The sequence below is a fragment of the Dipteris shenzhenensis genome, chromosome 11 (genome assembly GCF_047967505.1).
Source record: "Dipteris shenzhenensis isolate YYH24624 ecotype China chromosome 11, Dip_SZ_1.0, whole genome shotgun sequence".
Lineage (NCBI taxonomy): Eukaryota > Viridiplantae > Streptophyta > Polypodiopsida > Gleicheniales > Dipteridaceae > Dipteris > Dipteris shenzhenensis.
The window spans coordinates 13,659,054-13,668,367 of record NC_141606.1 but is presented as its reverse complement, the minus strand read 5'-3'; positions in this window follow the sequence as shown (position 1 = coordinate 13,668,367).

Below are 9,314 nucleotides of genomic sequence, written 5' to 3'. Positions count from 1 at the left end.
AATGCAGTCACACATGATAGTGACAATGATGTTCTCTTCATGTCTAGTTTATCTGCAGAGTTTCTTACCACTTCAGATGATGCATATTCCCAGGATTGGATTTTGGATTCTGGTGCTTCATTCCATGTTACTCCCCATAGGGAATGGTTCTCCACTTATGACAGTGGAAAGACAGGTTGTGTGTATCTTGGAAATGACTATGCATGTGACATAGTGGGAGTAGGTAACATAAAGTTTTCTTTTGCAAATGGGTCTGCATTTATTTGAAACATGTGAGACATGTGCCTAAGTTCACCAAGAGTCTTATTTCACTGGGTCACCTAGATGATGCTGGTTTTCACACCACTTTTGGCTTTAAGAGTTGGAAAATTCAGAAGGGCTCTATGCTTTTGGCCAGGGGTGCCAAGTGTGGGACTTTGTATCCCTTACATGTATCAAGGGTATTTGATCATGTTATTGCAGTAACCGAGCAGCCAAGCACTTCTTTGTGGCATTGCAGGTTGGGGCACATGAGCCAAATGGGAATGAAACTCTTATGCTGTTTGGGTTATGTACCGCATTTGAGTTTCTCTAATTTTGAATTTTGTGAGCACTGTCTCTATGGGAAGCAAACTAAATTAGCCCATAAAAGAAGGAGAAAGAAAGAGTTTGAAAAGCTTGATTTGGTGCATTCAGACGTATGTGGTCCCATGCCTACACGGTCATTAGGCGGGGCTGAATACTATGTGACATTCATTGATGATGCAACAAGGAAAGTGTGGGCTTATGCTATAGCTCGGAAGAGTGATGTGTTCTAGGTATTTCAGAAATGGCTGGCCTTGGTTGAGAATCAGTTAGGTAGAACGCTTAAATGCCTACGGACTGACAATGGTGGAGAGTATCTCTCTCATGACTTTCAGCATTTCTGTGATACATGTGGGATTAAGAGGGAGCTCACATCCGCTCGTACTCCAAAGCAAAATCCAGTTGCAGAAAAGATGAACCGTACCATTCAAGAAAGGTTGCAATGCAGGCTTTCCAATGCAAGTCTTTTTTGTGGTTTCTGGGCTGAGGCAATGAAGACTGCAGTGCATGTGATCAATAGATCACCTAGTAAGAGTTTGGATGGTGGTATTCCTGAAGAGGCATGGAGTGGCAAGAAGCCCTCTTACTCTCATTTGCGTATATTTGGGTGTGAGGCATATGCACATGTGCCAAAAGAGCTTCGAAAGAAGCTAGATCCTAAGTCTAGAAAATGCATCTTTCTGGGTTATGGTGAAAGTGGAGAGATGGGCTATCGTCTCTGGGATCCAGAAGCAAAGAAGATCATACGCAGCCAAGATGTAGTCTTTAATGAGAAGAAGATGCATAAGGCACCCATGAGGGATGTGGAAATGAGAAGAATCACTTTTCAAGATGTGAATCCACCTGCATATGTTGATAGACAGCAACCTGTCCATGCACCAAATGTGCATGAAATGGTACCACCAAGTACTCCCATAGGTATACAATCAAGGGTAGATGATGGATCATCTATTGGTGGAAATGATGAGCCAAATGTGGCTGATATGCAAGTGGGACAGCAAGCTGAAATGCCCTTGAGAAGATTATCTAGAGTGTCTAGACCGCCTGATAGGTTTGTTTCAGGGGTAGACTATGTGATGTTTACTGATTGTAGGGAGCCTTCTTGCTACAGAGAGGCTGTGATGCGTGAGATCAATGCAAGTGGGAGTATGCTATGCAATCAGAGATGAGTTCAGTTATGAAGAATAAGACTTGGGACTTGGTTTCTTTGCCACATGGAAAGAAAGCATTGCCATATAAATGGGTCTATAAAATGGTCATAGGTGATGATGTGCCTCGGTACAAGGCCCGTTTGGTTGCTAAAGGGTTCAAGCAAGAGAAGGGTGTGGACTTTGATGAGATATTCTCTCCGGTTGTGAAGATGACGACACTTAGATGCATGCTTGGACTAGTGGCATTAGAGGATATGGAGCTTATGCAGATGGATGTCAAGACAGCTTTCTTGCATGGGGATTTGCATGAGGAAATTTACATGGTGCAGCCGGAAGGCTCTGAAGAAAAGGGCAAAGAGCATTTAGTTTGCAAGCTGAAGAAGAGTCTCTATGGTCTTAAGCAAGCGCTTAGAGAATGGTATCAGAAGTTTGATGGTTTCATTCGGTCCTAGGGTTTTAGAAGGAGTGAAATTGATCACTGCCTCTACACTGATAATCTTGGCATTATATGTGGATGATATGCTATTGGCTAGCAAGAATACTTATGAGCTAGATGCATTAAAGGCCAAGTTGCATGAGGCCTTTGATATGAAGGATTTGGGACTTGCAGGTCATATTCCTGGTATGCGCATCACGTGTGATCGGAGTAGGAAACTCCTTTGGCTTTCACAAAAAGAGTATGTTACAAAAGTATTGTAGCATTTCAATATGGAGGGGGGGAAGGCAATGAGTACTCCATTGCCTCCATATGTGAAACTGAGTCATATAGATAGTCCCAAATCAGATGAGGAAAGGGCCATGATGGCCAAGGTTCCTTATGCATCAGCAGTTGGGAGTCTTATGTATCCTATGATAGCTACTAGACCAGACATTGCATTTGCAGTGGGAGTTGTTAGTCGGTATATGGCTAATCCAAGAAAGAGGCATTGAGAGGCAGTTAAGTGCATCATGAGGTACATGAAGGGTACCAAGGAGATGTGCATTTGCTTTGGTAGAGGAGACATGTGTGTACTTGGGTACACAAATTTAGACTATGCAGGACATGTGGATAGTAGATCCACTTCTGGTTATGTGTTCACCTTTGCAGGTGGTGCAATGTTGTGGATGTCTCGCGCACAAAAGTGCGTTGCTTTGTCTACCACAGAGGCTGAGTATGTTGCAGCCATAGAGGGTTGTAAGGAGGCTATATGGCTTGATCGACTAGTGGGAGATTTGGGGATTCATACAGGTGTACCGACATTTCATAGTGATTCCATGAGTGCTATTCTGCTAGCACGGAATCCGGTCTTTCATGCAAAGACCAAACACATTGAGGTCAGGTACCATTTCATCAGGGAGGTACTTGAGGACAAGCGCATAGAGCTTGTCAAGGTTCATACAGATGATAACCCTGCAGATATGCTGACGAAGAGTCTACCTAGTCAGCGGTTTGAGTATTGTCGTGTATTGATGGGCATTAAATAGTATGCTCATTGGTTTTTCTCCCTTAAAAGCACATTGTCCTTTAAGGGGGAGGTTGTGGGGGTCAAAGGTCACTGTGCCTTTACCCCGGTTATGTACAATACTCAAACACATATATAAATGAATGAAAAAGAAGATTAAGGGGTTCTGCACCCACCAAAACTTGTGTAGCACTCTGTTTCTCTCTCTCCCTCTTCCGTTCTTGCTTCCGTTGAGAGCACTCACAGTAGTCACACAGAGGACCACGGACAGTGGGCACTTGGGCAGGCAAGATTTCGGAGACAGCACTCCACCCTGGATCACATTTTCACTCTGAGGGCTATTATCGAGGAGGCAAAGTCGAAGCATTAGAAAGTCTACACTTGCTTCGTAGACTTTCATAAGGCATTTGACACTATCCCACGTTCTCAACTGATCAGGAGATTACAAGCACTACAACTCCCAGCCATCATGATTTGGGGGGTTATGAGTTTATATGAGTCTGTCAACGGGAAGATATACACCCCTAGAGGCTTATCAGACTGGATTGAGAGCACCATTGGAGTAAAGCAAGGCTGCCCCCTGTCAGCAACTCTCTTCGAGCTCTATATGGACGAGATCACTTCTTTCATCGATTGATTAGGCGGAGAAGGTTCGCTCCCAGCTGACATGATGGTGTAGATACTGTCGTATGCTGATGACATAGTCCTCATATCATCCTCCGCAGAGGGACTATAGAAACATCTAGAGGTCTTGGAGATGTTTTGTAAAGAGAGAGACTTGACATTTTACCTTGGGAAGACCAAGGTTATGATCTTCAACACCTAGCGAGCAATAGTATCCCATCACCATAGTTTCACATACCTGGGCGAGCCTGTGGAGATAGTGCAGTCCTACACATATTTGGGGATAGTGTTCACTGGACTAGGTTTCACGATGATCCATGCAGGCACGGCACGAGTCACACGAGGACGAGGTGCTCTGGCCCGACTAGAGAGGTGATGCTTCCAGGTACACTTCCAAGACTCCCCGTCGAAGGGTTGGCTCTTTGACACACTGATGAGACTGATTGCCATGTACGCAGCAGGGGGAGTGACATTTCAGCAATGGAATGGAAGAGATTTGAGAGATTATAGGTTACCATGGGATCCATGATGATTCGGAGTAAACCCTCAGTCCCTCATCAGATTATATAGGAAAAGTTCACCATGGCCCCCCTCCAGGTTGATGCCATCTTCCAAACGGTGACGTTTCTCCACAGAGTTTGTTCCTTATCCCAATGGAGACTACTGAGACTAGCATTAGAGTCCTCCAGGCGACTAGTGGAGAGTGGTGTCGATACAGCATGGCATGAATGGGTTTCCACATGGTTTGGTAGCCACGGCATTCAGATGGATAGACTTCCTCCCTTTCAATACAGCTTGACACACCACCCTAGATGATCCCATGAGATGAGATCAACCGTATCGTACGATTGGGTCTAGCTCCATACATCTAGAGCTTGGGGGGGAGAGGAGCTCTCCACCAAGATCCAGTTCTACCGTGATCACTTCCTGAGGATCTCAAAGCACGGTCTTGTCATCAGACCTCAGTATCTTGAGGACAGGATAGTCTCACATGCACTGAGGATCGCCATTGGTCAGCTACGACTCTCATCACATTAGCTACGGATCGAGGTAGGGAGAGCTGCAGGCATATCCAGAGAGCAGAGGGCTTGCACACTATGCCAGATGGGGGAGATTGAGACAGAGGAACACTTTCTATGTGTTTGCCCAGTCTAATATGAGATTCGGTGATGATACCATTGCCTCTTTCAAGAACGACAGCTATGGCTTTGGCCCACTCACACAATTGATACATTTTCACGATCAGGTCTGTGTTGGGAGCTACCTGCTTGAGATGCGCTAATAGAGAGACACACTATTGCGATAGGCCAGAGACACCCAGTTAGCCACCTTCAAATAATCCTTCTTAAATCACTCCAAAAATCAACTTAGAACTCTACTTCAGACCATCTGGCCTCAAGGATTTATCAACTTTAAAGAGATTCCCACAACTCTTGCTTAGAAATTATCCATTCCAAATGAACCCTCTACATTGGTAACACTCTTTGAACCGATTCCCCCAAGGTCTCACTCAATTGCTCAACCCACCCACTATCTTGCACATCCTCCATCCCAAATATACATGGTAACTCCTTACAAAATACTTCAACAACATGCCAAAATTTTGACTCTAGCTTGCCTTCCTATCCATCACCTGCTCAATTTTTTCATCCATATGCCTTTTTTTGACAGCTTGCAAGACAAAATTTGCAAGGAAAACCCCTAACAACAAGCACTTAATTTGCTCTTCACAATTGCAAACTTTTCTCTATCCATTTCCTCATTTGTTAGTGCAGCTTCCACCTCATAGCCTTGGCCATGGGGGTGTGTAAAATATCTTTTCGACCCACATCTGCTCCATGGCAACCCTCAAAGCATATGAGGCTCGTCTGTCGTCCAAGTACTGGGGTCTGATAATCACTTCATCCACATGACACTTTCAAGAAGTGATCATAGTAGCATGGGCTGATGCCATAGCCGAGGGAGAGGAGATTGATGAGATGAGAGCATCATGGATCAACGGTAGGGGTGCATAAGGGACACACACTCCACATGCAATGTGAAGAGAGCCCAGAGTACGTACGATCAAGGTCCGGTCTATCTCATCCCTTCTCAGAGGCGACCGCCAGAGAGGAGGCATCACCCTTGACGTAGCACACCAGATCCAGAGATCGAGGAGACCACGCTCTCCCCCACATCGTGAGACAGCCTGACAGACACAGATACGTGAGCTTCTCACATCTCATCAGAGTGCCACCAGGTTACCTGGATATATGGAACTTGAGCACGTATTAGGACTGCTAGCTCTGAGCACCTGACACACTCCTGTTACCTTGCTACTCTAGTATTTTGTTCACTAGCTGAGCATGTTACTGTTTTAGCTTTTGTTTTTCAGTCAATTTTTCAGCTTTAGTTCTTAGTAAGGGTCTTAGTGAACCCTTTGCTTCAGCCCTTATTGGCTTGTATGAGGTACTTCTTGGATTCGCACTGTCTCATAGGCCCATGAGGCCTCTTGGAAATGTTAATATATCTCTCTTTCTTTTATTTCTCTCTGAGCATTCACTTATGCCTATGTTGCTACTTATCATTGCTTCTCGGTTTGCCTCTATCCACTCGTGCAAGACACTTCTTAATCTTTAAGGTACTCCTTGAACCCCTTTACTTGTTTGATGTGACATTTGATCCATTTGAGGTGTTTCTTTGTTGCTTCTAGCTTAATTAATGGGTCGACTATGTGCCACACTATTGCTTCCAGCCTAGTCAATGGGTCCTCTATCTACCACTTTTTTGGGTGGCGCTTGAGCATCTAGCAATGAAAGGCAATTATGGCAATGGGGTTACAAAAAAATGTGGATGTAAGGGTGGGAATTAACGGGAAGGATTTGAATAGTTCATTTCTTGCACTAGAGAACTATCTACATTTCTTGCATTGGAGAGTTGTGAAAAGCATGGGAAAATGACATGGAATTCCCTAGACGGAAAACTTTGACGAAATTGTAGATGTTTCTCTAGTTCTTTTGTGCTAGAGGGAAAAAGCAAGGATAACAAGAAATGACAAAGGAGGGAAGGACCATATAGGATTTGGAAGAAGCATCCATGATAGTTCAGCATAAAGCTAAAAAGAATGGCTCGTTACATGCATTAAAAGTGGATAGCTAGGAAGATTCATTTGATGCAATCTGAAAAGAGATGGGGCCTAAAAAAGTAAACACAGAGAATATCAAAGTTTCGAGACCACTAAAACTTGGTTTCCATGGAATATTGCCTAGTTTCCCTAATTTTTTACATCCTTTTTTTACTTGGCTAGAGTTCAATCCCATACTTGAAAGCACTTTCTCAATTCTTTCAATCATCTTTTGACTCTCTTGTTATGGCTTCAAGTTATATGCAACAATGATATAAAATGAAAATTTTATAAGGGAATAGACAAGATTGGTTTTCAAGACTTATCCTTTTCTACAATGTCCTAATCTGGTGGCTTGGTTTTGTCAATTCTTCCAAGTACACCAACCCATGTTCTCTTTGCATCCTTATCTTTTTTGTCTTTTACTCTCTGTCCCATGCACAATGGAGAAGGGTGCTTTAAATTCACTCCATGTGATATACCATATATACATTTTATGGTTTAAAGAGTAGCCGTACAGGGTAGGATCTATAGCTCACCACTGGTACGTCTATTTATCACATTAGAAATTGGTTAAAAGAACCACTTAAAAACTTCACGAGATTTTTTTGGGACCTAACAAAGACATGATAGATTTCTTTCCAACACATTTCAAATTATATGCAAGTATACATCTACAAAAATAAAGCCTACATTACTTGAAATGAAACTAACCACCAAATCTCTTGTGTTGATGAAACATTAAACTACTTTGGGTCATTAAGGGAAGGCTCCATGTTCAAGATTCTGGCCATTATTTTTAAACTATATCTAAATTTTGACCTTCCACCACCTCATTCATCTAGTTTTATGACAATCTTCAATTTTCCATTAATTTCTTTTCTATAGGCATGCCATAGACTTCACCATGGCTTACAGTACTCTTTGGGCATTCATCACAACGTTTTTTTCTATCAACTCCATCTTTCCAACATGCTAAGGCTCACCAACTATACCCGAATTTAGCACATAGCAAGCTATATCAAAATCTGTCGGCTTTTGTAGTGGGGATTTACTTTTGGAGCTACTTAAAGGCATGCTTGTTTTAATTTCTTAAGTATGAGCCAATATGCCTGTATTTATCACTCCTTGCTAGGTAGATTTAATGAATTGTTCCACAACTTTATGCATTGACTTGGAGGTTATATTCTATTTGACTGAATAAAATTTTGGATGATGTATTATAGATTCTAGAATTTTTTTGGTGGAACAAATCTTCCACAACACCAAAACCTTTATCATGGATAGGGAACAAGTCTAAAATGCTTCCAATGCCCAGTTTCCTTCTTGATGCTTCCAATGTCCACTTTTCTTAGCCAATTCATCCATTGGATATTATTTCCTTTACATAAGCATGCATCAACTGGAGTATCTTTCACGTCTAGTGTTCTACTTTGTCTCCTATTTTCTTCTGCTTTTCATCCACAGACCGATGGGCATTCGGAGGAGGCTAATTCCACAACTCTAGATTTGCTGAACTGATATGTTTCGGAGCACCAATCACAAGGGGAGAAGTTTTTACCATTAGTGGAGTATGCATACAATAACACGGTACATTCTTTCATAAGTAAAGCACCATTTGAGATAGTGGAAGGCCAACGTAATATTCCACCCATCTTATAGACAAAAGATAAAATTTTTGAAGCTAATAAATATGTGGAGAGCTTGGACATAGCTTATCAAAAGGTGAAACAAGCATTGCAAAAGTCGCAGGCGAAGCAAAAAAAGGCAACAAACAAGCACAAGTGTGATGTCATCAAGGAAGGTGATTATGTCTTGCTACGTTTTCAAAAAGCAAGGTTGAAAAGTACACGGGGTATTACTCGGCTATTCCCTAAGCTGAGTATGAGGTACTACAGATCTTTTAAGGTAGCTCAACAGATTAATGATGTAGCATTTTGCTTGCAGTTACCTGACCATTAGGAAGATTCACAATGCTTCCCATGTGAGTCTCCTTAAGCCTTTTCAAGATGATGTGCTTACAAATTTGCCTCCGGAGATTTAACCAGAGGTGGAAGACATGGATGATATCCTTGTACCTGAGCAAATTCTAGCACATAAGAAAAGGAAGGTAAGAGGTAAAGTTGCATGACGCTACTTAGTGAAATTTTGTAACTATTCATCATTGCATGCAAAGTGGATGGACGAGAACGAGTTAGCAAATACTCCTTAGGTGTTACAACTTTACCTTAAGGCTTTCAAGTTAGAGCCCACTTTGTGTGGCCCTCATTCAAGTTCAACAGAGCGCCAGGTGTCTGTAGCATTACCTGATGCGCAGGGGAGAAGTTAGTACTTCCATTTCTTTTGTACAAACCCGCTCATATATCTAAAGAACACTTGATGTTGCATTTTGTTTCACCCGAGATACTGATTGCTCACAGTATCTTTGCC